This window comes from Eschrichtius robustus, chromosome 1 (genome assembly GCF_028021215.1).
Source record: "Eschrichtius robustus isolate mEscRob2 chromosome 1, mEscRob2.pri, whole genome shotgun sequence".
NCBI classification, from domain to species: domain Eukaryota; kingdom Metazoa; phylum Chordata; class Mammalia; order Artiodactyla; family Eschrichtiidae; genus Eschrichtius; species Eschrichtius robustus.
In genome coordinates this window covers 161737305-161750539 of record NC_090824.1, presented here as the reverse complement: position 1 = coordinate 161750539, position 13235 = coordinate 161737305, and the positions used below count along the sequence as shown (strand labels likewise).

At 49.3% G+C, this 13235-nt stretch overlaps 1 protein-coding gene across 2 annotated transcripts in view; it reads right to left on the bottom strand.

Annotated features, from left to right (window-relative positions):
• Positions 1-5156, bottom strand: part of ACAN (aggrecan) — a 63033-nt gene extending 57877 nt beyond the window's left edge. For both annotated transcript variants that reach the window (XM_068557423.1, XM_068557431.1), the window contains exon 1: positions 4792-5156. The gene's annotated coding sequence lies outside the window, so the exon portion shown is untranslated. The remainder of the gene's footprint in view (positions 1-4791) is intronic.
• Positions 5157-13235: the final 8079 nt, after the last annotated feature.

Here is a 13235-nt window from a genome sequence, read left to right as displayed (position 1 = left end):
CTTCCTGCTGTTACACACAGTTGGGCATGGCCTGACCCAATGACTAAATGAAGATCTGGAGCAGAGTTTCTTAATCTTGGCACTAGGGGCATTTTGGGCTGTATAGTTCTCTCTTGTTGAGGAGAAGGCACTGTCCTGTGCATTGTAAATGTTTAGCAGCATCCCTGGTCTCTACCCACTAGATGCCAGTAGTATCGGCCCTCTGTTGTCCCACGGTGACAACAAAAATTGTCTACAGGCACGACCAAATGTTCCCTGGGGGGCAAAATAGCTCCCCAGTTGAGAACCACTGCTTTATAGAAATGAAGGGTCAGGGTCAAGTTGATTATAACCTGTCTTCCCCATTAGACCATGAGTGGCTGGAGGGCAGGAAGAGTGAATTGTTTTATTCACTGCTGTGTTACCCACACCTAGTGCCATGCCTGGCATGTGACAAGTGCTGCTGAAAGAAGAATGAATGAATGAATGAATGAATGAACAAGTAGTTTCCACGGACATGGTATGTTTCAGGATGAGGGCCTGAAGGCCTAGTTTCCCTTCCAGATCCTCACTGACCTGCACTGGGCTGGCCTGGAGCACAATACCTTTTCCTCTCTAGGCCTTGGTCCCCTTTGCCATCTCTTAAATAAGGGTCCTCACTGGCCCTGAAGCCCTGGACATCTGTGGCCTGGGAACTGCCATGTTCCACATCAGAGGCCCAGAGTCCAGGGGTTGAGGAGAGGGGCCGTCTCCCCGGCTGGACATTGAGATCTGCCCAGTCTTGAGTTTCTCCTTCCTCCTCTTGCTCCTCAAGTCAAATCAATTACAGAGAGACGGGAAGTGCCCCCCCCCCTCCTGCCCCAAGACCGTATGCAGCAGAGGTGGCTCCTTTTTTGGGTGTGTGTCTTAAAAGGAAAAACATGTAACCTCAAAGGTAACCAAATATCCAAATCACGGTGCCCAGCATCACACACCCCAAATCCACCTATTCATGAGTTTAACAAAAAGCTTCTTTAGGATACACTGTAAGGCCATTGAGAGGGAGAAAAGTCGCCTCTTACACGCCCAGGCCAGCCCACAGGGCCGCCCTCCCAGCACACACATACACACACTCACACACACACACATACTCGGCCGCTTACAAGAAGGCTCTGAGTTTTTAAAAGTAAACTCTACGTTTCCGTTCTTGCCCTGGATTCAACTTTTGAAAAAAGGAACCGTTTTACCGTTTTCCCTACAAATTCTCGTCTCTCTGGTCCTCCCTTTGCCTCAATCCCGCTCCCTCCCTCTACCCTTACCCTTGCCCACCCCCAGCAGCCCATCCTCTGCAGTCTCCACTCCAGCTCCCACCGTGCCCAGGGGCCCAGACCCCCTGCCAGGGATGGGGTTGTCCTGTTAGGTCAGGGGAAGGAGAGCAGCCGCCCCAGGGGAGATGCCACACAGACAGCCCACCCTTTGCCCCCTGGAACAGGGCTTTCTTAAGGAAGGAGGGTGGTAGTAAAGCTCCCATCAGGACCCAAAGCATGGCCCAGAAGCAGCCTGGTGACAGCAGGAGAGGACGGCTCCCAGCTCCCATTTCAAGATGTGTTCCCATCCACAGACCCCCTTTACCAGGGCAGTCCATTAGCCCTGTCCCTTCTCCTGCTCCACTTGTAAGCAGGCATGCCCTCTTCCTTGAACTTGCCCTTCACTCCCACCTCCAGCTTCCATCCCTTGCTGCCTCTACTCCCATGATACTTAAGGGTTTTGTTCCTATAGGGGCAGCAAGGATGCCCCAGCGCCCGCCAGCTGGAGCCACGAGGCAGGAATTTCTCAGAGACAGAAATATCATCAGGATCAGAGTCTTTCAAATTCTTTTGATCACAACCCGCAGTAAGAAATACATTATACAAATAACAAATTTGTGTCTATTTGTGTGTATACATATATATTATCAACATATATATACTTATGTAGACCTGCATAAGTATGTATCAGAAAGAAAATTTTCCAGAAGCAATACTTACCTTTACGACATGGGAGGCACTATGAGATTATTCTTTCCTATTTCATTAAACCTCCACGAAATTGGTTTCAAAACCAGCAGTTGGACCACTCCTGTTCTAGATGTTCATGTGGGAGTGGACTAAAAATGACACTCCGAACAGGGTCCTGCGGGCTTCCCCTGGCTCAGCTGAGGTCTTCCTAGTATCCAACAAGAAGGACCTTGGGGAGACCAAGTTCTAGAAGGGATCATTAAAAAAATCCACACCAAAAGTTGGACACACGGTCTTTTACTAAGACAGAACTGGGACCCCAAAGGGGCCTAGAAACCACTAGAGGAGAGGAATTCAGGTTCATGGTACCTGCTGAGAGCCGAACAAGGCACCCACATTGGGTCTTTTAATCCTCACAAAAATCCCCAATCGGAGGTTTTCATCCCCTTTTTAGAGAAGAGGAAACTGAGTTTCCTTTGTCAAGGAAACCTTGACAAAGTCATGTAGCTAGTAGTTGGCCGAGCCGGGATTTGAACCCGGGTCTGCCTTGGCCGGCAGGCTGCCCACCCACATGGCTCTTCCCCACCAGCTCAGCAGGTGAGCTCTCTCTTGGACTCCCTCTCCGACTGGGGAGTCTGACAGGCCATTCTGGGTCTGTGAGGATGGAGAGTGCCCCATCTTGGCAGGCGGGGGTACGGGCTGCCTGGGATAGGAGTGTGTGTGTGAGAGGGTGACAGGGGCAAAATGTGTGCCTGGGTGTGAGGAAGGGCGTGGGGACAGGTGTGGCTCACACCAGACAGCGCAGGAGCTCACCCCTCAAGTGCACAGACTTCCTCCAAAGAAGTAAGAATATACGCTGTTTCCCCCTCTGGATTCTTTGCTCTTGTGTTGATCATAGGGCTTTCAGATAATAAAGGAAGAATGCCAATTTAAGTATGATTTTCACTGAAAATTCTAGGAAAGAAAAACTCCTACTTAAGATTAAAATCAGTAATAATAATAATATCGAACAGCTTTGAGTACTTGTCCAGTGGCAGGCACTGTGCTAAGAGCTTTGCTTGGGTCACATCACAGTTTCCGTTTATTGAGGACCCGCTATGGGCCAGCACTGAGCACAGAGCCTGGCACCTAGGTGGTGCTTAGTAGATGTCAGAAAATGAATAAATGAATATACCAGGCGTTTAGCTAGAAACTGCACAGAAATACATCTAATTTAAACACAACTTGATGTAACCTGAAGAATTCCAGCATTTCTCTGAGAGAGACTTTCTTCCTCTTGATAATTCCTCCATCCAAAACTTCTTAAACTGGAGAGATCTTTTGTTCTGTAATTTTTTCTTTCAGGTTAGAAGCGTCTCCCCAACCCCACACTCCCACCCCTTACAAGCCTTTGGGTTTTCTCCCCCACTGCTTTTCCATTCCTGAGTAGTCTCTTCCTGGCTCAGTGACTGACAGGCCAACGCGCCAACGTGGACCTTCACAGAGCCTCCTAAGCCCCTTTGCCCCTTCTCCTTGGCAGCCCAGAAGGCAAGGAAGAGAGAGGAGGATTTGATCCCAGACCTCCGGACCCTTCAGTCAGGACTAGTGATCAACTATGGCCTCAGAAAACCTAGATTCTAGTCCTACCCCTACCCCTAAGTCACAGTGCAACCTTTAGTGAATCATCACACCGTTCTAGGTTCCCTTTCACTTAGCATGAGATGAGATGAATGTGTTTCAGACTGTCAGCTACCCGCCCACGGCAGCATCCAGGAACCAAAATGCCACACTAACCCAGTTCAGTTTTGCATCTTCCTCCCTTCCCTCCTGGTAGCCAGCCACCCCCGCAGAACTGGAATTTACGCATCAATCAACATGCAGAGACCTGGGCTCCTTAGTGGTGAAACCCTAGAAGAACGCCATCAGAACCCCGCTATGACTGCAAGGAGGAGAATGATGAAAAAGTTTGGGTTGGATCCTGTCCCCCAATAGGAGATGACTCTCACCCCTACAGTTTGCTTAGCCTAGAATGTGGGTTCCACTGGCATTGACAACTGCCTACCCAACCCCAGGGGTAGAAAGGGTTCCTGCTCCACCATCACTGGCTTCTTCGGCAGAGGGATCCAGAGATGGAAAGGCAACCCATGGCCATGTGTCCTCCCCTCCCCTCCTCTTCCTTGAGAAATGCCCCTTCTTGGTGGCATGTTCAGAGCGCTGCTCTTGTCTCCCTTGCTGGCAGCTCAGGAGCCCTGTCCCAAGCTCTGCCAATTCCTCCTGGCCTTCCCCCACCCCTCCGGGTGCCCAGTGGCCATGGAAGTGGGACCAAAGGGTTCTCTCAGCCTCTACTTAGGCACCTGCTGGGTATCTGACACACTGCCGTGTCATTTCGTTTATTCCTCAGCCACTCTGCTGCTGAAGAGGCCTCCTCCTTCCCCACTGACAGAGGGCAGGCCAAGGCTCAGGAAGATGAAGCAACTCCCCCAGCTCAAAAATAGCACAGCGGGATTTGGACCCACAGTTTCCTGACTCCGGAGCTGCTACTCTGTCCACTATGGCTCCTCCCAGACCCTGGGGCTTGAAAAGTGGGTCCCTTAATTCTGGGGACCAGGAGACAAGAGCCCCTCCTCACGTGTCCCTTCGCCCCATTCACTCTGAGTCTGCAACAGCCAGAAAGTTTGCTCAAGTCCACTGCGGACGCAGCCGGTGGATGTCGGGGGCCCCCAGCACACACCTCCCCGGGAGGTGGGGGGAGACGGAGGCAGCGCAGCCTCCAGCACAGAGGGGGCAGCCACAGCACCGCTCCCGGCTCGCCAGGGGCCCTGGGAGAGCCTCTCTCTGGAGGGCAGGAGACGGTTACCTTGAAGAGTTGGGCTCCCTTCTCCAAGAACTTCAGTCCCGTACACTTGGCGAGGCAGCGGGGTCTCCTGGGGCCAGGAGGCCCGGGTCTCGCCGCGCAGAGAGGGAGACGCTCTGGGAGGGCGCTGCGCACCCCTCCTCCTGCCGGCGTCCTGTCCGCAGGTCCCCTCGGGCGGTGGCCGCAGCGGCAGCGTCTGGGTTGCGGAGTCCCGGCCGGCCTAGGGAAGGGTCACTGAAAGGCGCCCGGAGCCCCCTGGCACCCGTGTCAGATGCCGGCCGGCGAGGGTGCTGAGAGAGAGACTTGAGCAGCGCCGCGCGCGTCCTCAGCTCTGCGAGGCCCCTCTGGAGCAGCGGGAAGGTAGGTGGGCGGGCGGGCACGGCGCGCGGTGACACATACATAGGGGCGGGCGGGGGAGGGGAAGGCCCAGGAGGGGGGCGGGAGGGGGCGAGCGCGAAGGGAAACCCCACCCCCGGGGGACCCGAGGGGCGGCCGACAAGGGGAGGGGAAGGCAGAGGCGTCTGGAGCGCGCTGGTCCCCAGCCCCGGACCGGCGCGCGGCTAGGGAAGCCGCCGGGCGCGCAGGGCGCGAGAGGAGCGCTCCCCGCCGCGGCGCGGCCCCGGCAGCCCCGGCGCCCGCGGGAGGACGGCGGCGCGGGAAGGGCTGGAGGGCCCGCGTCTGCAATGCGGTCGGCCGCTCCGCAGTCGGAGGGGCCCGGGAGGGCTGTACCCGCACTGGCAGCCCCTGCGGGCCCGGCTCCGCAGCCGCCGCGGCCGGACAGGGCTCCCCGGCGCCTGCGCGCGGGTCTGCAGCTGACGCCCCTCAAGATGCGATCGGGAGGGGCGCGGCCCCCTGCTCCCAGGCCACAGTTCGGAAGGACCTTCCTGAAGAGCAGGCTGAAAGTTTTTGGGGATGGGGTGCGGCGAGATGGCAGGGGAGTGCGGAGCGGGGCTGGGGGTGGCGGTGGGGAGGAAGTTAGAGGACAGCGGGGAGGCGTGCTGGGGGCTGGGAGCCTCAAGACCAAAGGCTGAGGGTTTTCAAAATCTAGGAGAGACCAAGGACATCTCAAATGAAGCAGGAATTCTCCAGTAGCTGCAGAGACCACCCTCCTTAATTTTGTTTCCACGCAAAAGAATAAAAGAACAGGTTTTGAAGACCTTCTGAGCTGGTTGCTTAATACACATTAATGTCTCATTTAATTTTCTCAAAGAGCCCAATGAGGTAAATATACGTAAATATTACAACTAATCTCCCCTTGCAAAAAAAAAAAAAAAAAAAAAGATGTGAAAACTGAGGCTCAGAGGGTAATGTAGTTACCACTCAAGGTGGGGTTTGAATTCAAACCCAAGGTCATACTCTCTGCTGCTACACAAGCTTCTGGTTCAACCTTAGCACTTTGGGGGACCCAGGCTGGCTGGTGGCCTTCAGGGTCCTTATGGAGGAAGCTGCAGGTGATTGACACTAAGATTTAGTGGCCTTGGTCAGTGTGGTAGAAGCCGCTAGACCCCTCATTGGGCGGGGACTGAATGGAGAAGGACAAGAAGTGGGATCTTTGCGGGCTGCCCATTACAGAGATAACAGACCCGGCTTTTCCTTGGTTAAAAGGAGCCAGAGTGCCTCACTTTCCCCAGCGTGAGTCCTCTGGAACTGTGTGGGTATTTTACCGGCCATCTCTCCTGCGGGACAGGACTGGCCCTGGCCCAGCACATTCTCTGGAGCTGCCCCCCACCCCTTCCCTGCACAGGACAGTGAAGCCTAGGGAGGGCGTGGTGCCCACTCCACCCGCTGGTCCGGGGAGCTGGGGTTAAGGTGTTCCATCGGTTGGCGGTTCTGGTTTCACCAGTGTTCTACCTGAGTCTGTTGGCTTCTCCGAGTCAGGTCTCTAAGTTGCAGAGCACTTTGGGCACTGCTGACAGGACAGTGACCAGAGCCCCTTAGGCGGAAACAGCGACTTTCAAAGAAATGGGATGAAATCTTATTAGTTACTGGCCCTAATGTCAGGACCAGGGGAAATGACCCTTCTAGAAAAAAACAATCTTTAAAATTCCAACAGGAGGGTCATGAATTCTCATGTCAGTATTCATTCATCAGATGCTCTTGGTGAGAACAAACCGCACCCTCACCTGTGAAATGGGGCCATATCTGACATATATCCCAGGACACGTGAGGTTAGTGAAGGACAATTCAATTCAAGGACAAATATTAATTAGGTAATTAATCTTTGTAATGAAGGGAGTGAATGTTTATTGATCATCTAGTTTGTAATGAAACTAAGAAGCATATAATAGGCACCTATTGTGTGCCAGACACTGCTTGATACCACGGCCTGGCAGGTGGCTCTTATTCCCATTTTACACACTAAGAAACTGAGACTAAGAGTCCACCCAGGTAGTGAATGAGTGCAGGTTGGCATGACTCCACACTGCCTACCTTTACAGGCTGCAGAAAACGCAGCATGATGGGAAAGCATTTGGATACTTTAAAGACTGTGTTGAGAGAATCAAAGGACATGAGTGTCTGAAAGCCCTTGGTGGCATATGGACGTTCCCCTATTCAATGCAGGAGTCTACACAAGGGAACTCCTTGTGTAGTATTTCTGATCCTGGTCATCTCTCCTCTGCTCAAATACTTTGTAGCTGCCCACTGCCTTTTCCAGGCTGCCTGACCTGGTCTGCTGTCATGGGCAAGTTCTAACCTCTCACTGCTCAAGAGTAGTCTACAGACTAGCACAGTCAGCCGGGAGCTTGTTGGAAATGCAGACTCTCAGGCCCACCCCAGACTCAGAATCTGCATTTTAATAAGATCCCCCAGGTATAGAAAACCTGCTGATGTTTGAGAAGCACTGTGCTGGCATTGTTTAGCAGGTTTACTCATTACAGAACAAGAGAATCTCTGAACTAGGAAGGGCTCTTAGAGAATGTTGAGGACAACTTTTTCTGGGTCTTCACTCAGCCTGGGACTGAGTTCTAGGGCAGGGCACTGGAGACAGCCCTCCTAGGATGCCATGGCTCCATATCCCGGTAATTATGGCTGTGTGTCACATCACCCCAAAACTTACTGGCTTAAGAGTCATTTACTATCTCTCATGGTTTCTATGGGTCAGGAATTTGGGAGAAGCTCGCCCAGGCAGTTCTGGCTTGGGCTGTCTCATGGGGCTGCAGTCAGATGTCAGCTGCAGCCCCATCATCTGAAGGCTAGACCGAGGCTTGAGGATCCAGGTCGAAGGTGGCTTACTCACATGGCTGGCGAGTCGGTGTTTGCTATTGGCCGGTGGCTTCAGATCTTCTCCATACAGGGCCTGCTGGTGGAGCTGCCTCATGGCATGACACCTTGCTTCCACCACAGTGAGTGATACAAGAGCCCAAGGGGAAACCACAATGCTTTTATGTCCTAGCTTTGGAAGTCACACATGGTCATGTCCACTGTAGTCTATTGGTCACATAGGGCCAGCCCTGTATTAGTGTGGGAAGGGACATACAAGGGTGTGAATACCAGGGCATGGGGATTGCCGAGAGGCATCTTGGAGGCTGGCTTCTACTCTCCATTAAACTGACTGTTAGAGGATGGCCAGTCTCCCAGTCCATCTAACTGTATCATCATGTTATTGTCCCTTACATGGTGATACCATGTAAATGCCTCACTAAGTCCAAGTGTAAGGTGTTTTCAGAATTCCTCTGAAGCATCTTTCCAATACCCCTGTATGAGTAAGTGGTCTAGCCTGCTCTCTGGGACAACACATCTGTCTCAATTTCTGCAGGACAGGCTTCATTTAGCCCAAGGGACTTTTCATATCATTCCTCTATGTCCCTCCTCACAGCAGAATGCCCTCAGGTCCTTCAAATATTTCCCAAAGGAGCTTCCTTCTGGCTTCCTCACTCTCTGGAAACTCCTGTTTGTGGATGCCCCTCAAATGTGTAATTCCCAGCATTGGATGCCCAAGCTCAGCCATGGACTGACCAGGGCAGAGCCAAGACAACCTTTCCCTCTCACCATTTGGGCATTCTGCTCCTACTGGCGCCACCAAAGATTGGTGAGTCTTTGAGCTTATGCTTTTGGTTGATATTGAAACTTGTGGACAGTTGAAACCATCAAACTGTTTTCATGCTGGCCACCACAAAAGGGCTTCCTGTGTATCTCAAGCAACAAAACAGGGTTGAGGAGGGGAAGGTTCCCCGTATGTTCAAGAGCATTGGATGTGAATCCCATGTCTGGCACAGAGATCTTGGGCAAGTTTTGTAACCTCTCTGGGTCTTGGTGTTCTCATCTGAAAAATGGAGCTACCTTATGGAATTGTTGTGAGAATTAGAATGAGCTAGATGTCAGCACCTAGCAGATGATCTGGCTCGAGGTGCAAGGTGGTTAGTTTTCTTCCCTGCTGCCCTTCTTTGCAGTTTGATGTCCCTGAATAAGTGCATTCTCTTCTGTATGCTGGTTTCTGGGTTTGTAAAGAAGCTAAAAATACCTCATAGGAGTTTGGCAATGATTAATACTATATGTAATGTGTGTAGAAAACGCTGTGATCCTTTCTGGAAGCAAAGGGCCATAGAAACATGATAGAGAAAAGCCTTCTTATTGCAGAACTGGGCCGGGGAGTGGAGTCTTCTGAGAACTAGTGGAACATTTGAAAAGTGCCATTTTATTTCTTTAACACCGTGCGAATGACAAACTCAGAGGGAAATGTTCTAATAATAAAGAGCATGGAGTATGTTAATGAAACACAATTCCACACAGGACTGTGTGGAATAATGATGTACAGTAACAGGAAAGTGCTGTGTCATTTAAGACATATAGAAGTTGAAGGGCACGTTTAAGGAAACGTTCATTTCTTGAAGATTCAGTTTGATTTTTTTCCCCCCGAATTCATCGCAGATTCTATTTTCAATAGACCCCGCCATTTATAAAAGAGGAAATCAGGGCAAGCATTTTACTCGTGACTCACTTGTGTTTTTTGTTTGTCTGTTTGTTTTGTTTTGTTTTAATTTTTTGGCCGTGCTGCGCGGCATGCGGGATCTTAAGTTTCCTGGTCAGGGATCGAACCCGTGACCCCTGCAGTGGAAGCGTGGAGTCTTAACCACTGGACTGCCAGGGAAGTCCCTCAGTTGTGTTTTATCACCGAGAACATGCAGGGAGTGATGCCAAGTGGGGTGTTACCGTGTTGATTTCTACCGTCATAGTCGTCATCATTATCATCATGTCACCAATTACAAAAACACTTTTCAAGCAGGTCTGGGGTAAGAAGAGGTGTAGAAGGATGCTTCGCTAGGTAACTTCAGGCCCCAAAGCTCCTGAAAGCCTCCCCATCTTTTCTCTTCCCCACACTGCATCCTATGGGGCATCTCCCACACCCGGGCCTGAGCTGGCTTTTCTCTGCTCTTCCCTTTATTCCAGCCATCAGAATCTTTGAGGACTGACCGCCCAGCCCTTGTCACACAGGGCTTGATGTTTTCATTTTCTTTCACTGATAAACAGTGTGTCATTCTGGAAAATTTTTCCTAGATTTTTACACATTATAGTACAGATACAAAATATGTGTAAAATGAACAAATATGGTACCCCACAAACAAATGCTTGCTAGAAATGAAATATAAGAGGGACAGACAGCAACTCCATAGTTTGAAAATGATCTGCTAAGACACAGGCATGACTTTTCCCCACAAAACTTGGTACTCATTTGATATACGGTGCTGGAGAATAGTCATCTTGACATTTTCGTTGTTTCTCTTGATCTATTTGGTTTTTTAATGTGTATTCCTTCAAGAGGAGGAAACCCAGAATATATAAGAAAACTCAGAATATGAGAAAAAATCTTATTTAAGTAGATTGTCTTTTATTCTTAGGACATTTACTTGTTAGCATTTTAATCTTTAAAGAGTCATAAAAATAGGCATTAAAAATGCTGGAGGGTTCTCTGACTGGTCTCAAAAATCCCAAGTTTAAAAAAATGGGATTTCAGTTTCTTCATGGGCTAGCACAGCTTCATCATCGTGGTAATATTTATTGGTTTGTTTACTTGTTATTTATAATATTTAATATTTATTATTGTGGTAAAATATAAGTAACATAAAATTCATCATTTTAACAGTTTTTAGTGTTTAGTTCAGTGGTATTAAGTACATGCACATTGTTGTGCATCCATCCCCACCATCCATTTCCAGAACTCTTTCATCTTCACAAACTGAAACTCTGTACCCATTAAATAGTAAACTCCCCATGCCCTCTCTCCCTCCAGCGCCTGGCAACCACCACTCTACTTTCTGTCTCTGAGTTTAACTACTCTAGGTACCTCGTATAACTGTAATCACACAGTATTAGTCCTTTATTGACAGCTTGTTCATTTAGCCTAATGTCTTTAAGGTTCATCCACGTTGTAGCAGGCGTCAGAATTTTCTTTATTTCACAGTAGTATTTACTAGGTACTTACCATGTGCCAGGCCCTGTGCTAAGTGCTTTGTTAAACCTCACAATGATCTTGTGAGGTCTTGTTGCCTCCATTTCACTGATGAAGAAACTGAGGACAGGGAAGTTTAGTAAGCTGCTCAAGTTCATGTAGTCGCTAGATGGTAGAACCAGGCATCTAATCCAGGCCACCTGGCTTCAGAGCTCTCATACTTAAAGAATATGTCAATATCAGTCATTTATTGAGCACCTATGTGCTTGGTACCAGGCTAGGCACTGTACCATGGTCCCCCCTCCCTTTCTTTCTTTTGATATATAATTTACGTAGAATAAAGTGCATCTTAAGTATGCAATTTATTCTACGTAATTTTTTTACATCGACAAACACCATTGTAATCACAACCAAATCAGGATGTAGAACATTTTCAGCTCTTTAGAAGGTTCCCTTGTGCGTGTTCTAGTGAGTACACTGTCTCCTGCCCCCTTCCCCCCTCGGCCCCCGTCCCAGGAAAATCACTGTTCTAACCTCACTGACAGACCAGTTTTGTCTATTTTTTACTTGATAGAAATGTGATCTTCACATGAGCACTCTTTTTTGTCTGGCTTCTTTCACTCAAACCAGAGGCAAACTGGAGAGGGTGTGGCCCACCCAAAGGGACAGCCACTAGCCAGCTCCAACTAAATGTCACCATTCAGGAGTTCAGCCTCAATGTTGCTGGGTCATGTAGTAGTAGTAGTAGTAGTAGTAGTAATCGTAGTTATTATTGTTGTTTTCTTTGAGAAGCCAAATATCTAGATTTTTATGGAATATCAAATTATGATTAATTTGAAAAGTTATAGTACATGTCAAAACACTGAAGGATAAGCAAAATTCACCTACGGGTGGTTGGATAAATACTATGGTGGATGGCAGTGAGAATGGACAGGAAAGGACATCTGAAAGGAAGAATCAGAGACACTGGATCTTGAGGGAGAGAGAGAGAAGCGAGAATGAAGAATGGCCTCGGGACTTCCCTGGTGGTCCAGTGGTTAAGACCCCATGGGGAACTTAAAAAAAAAAAAGAAAAAAAAAAAAAAGGAATGGCCTCAACCTTCTGAAGCTGAATGACTGGGAATGGGGAGTCCCTGTCAAGAGCTGGGCAGTCGGGAAGGGCAGCTGGCTTGAGGAGAAAAGACAGGGAGTCCCCTTTGTAGCCAAGTTGGGTTTTCCGAGGTGGAGGGACATCCAGAGGGAGGTGGCCAGCAGGCGGAGAGGAATGTGGGGCTGGGGCTTGGGGAAATAAATGCTCGGTCTGAGATTCCACACGTCTGCTTTTAATATAAGATCAGGGAACATTAAATTCCAGTCAACAAATGCTAAAATATACTTTAATTTCATACTGTAACTAATTAAGGGAGAGAGTAGAAGGGCAGAAAAGGGGGAGGAAGAGAGGCTGTTGGAGAGAAATGCAAGGATGCGCAGAAACAGGAAAGGAATGCCAGAGACCCTGATGCACCAAGGAAAAGCGATGCATGTAAGGGGGTTCTAGAGAAAAAGAAATGTGGACAAGTATCAAGCGGTGAGCTTCCATCAGCTGTAGACAAAACTAGGGCTTGATTGCATGACAGCTGCATCTTGTGGCTATTAGGACTTTGTAGCTAATGAATTTTTAAATTCATTTTTTGAATGACTATTGCATTTTTGCATCTATAAGCACAAATACAATATGAATCTGATGCTTCGTGGCACTTACTCCTAGGCCCAAATAAATGAGATCAACAGCTATGACCTTCTTATATACTCTGGCCAGATCTCACCATGGAACCATGGCATCAAGTCCACCTTAGGTCCCAGATCAAATCAGAAGTCCAGCCCTGCAAAAGTCACCCCAGCCTTCCTGAGGATCCCTGGCTTAATAAGGGCATGCGTAGTTCAGGCTAGAAGTTCTCCACAGAGTTGTGTCAGAGCCAGTTGAACCTTTGAGAGATGAAGAAAAGAGACATGGTAAAATTCATTCAGCTTAGGGGGTGGTGTCGTTTAATTGTTGTTCTTTCTTGCCTCCCATCTTCCA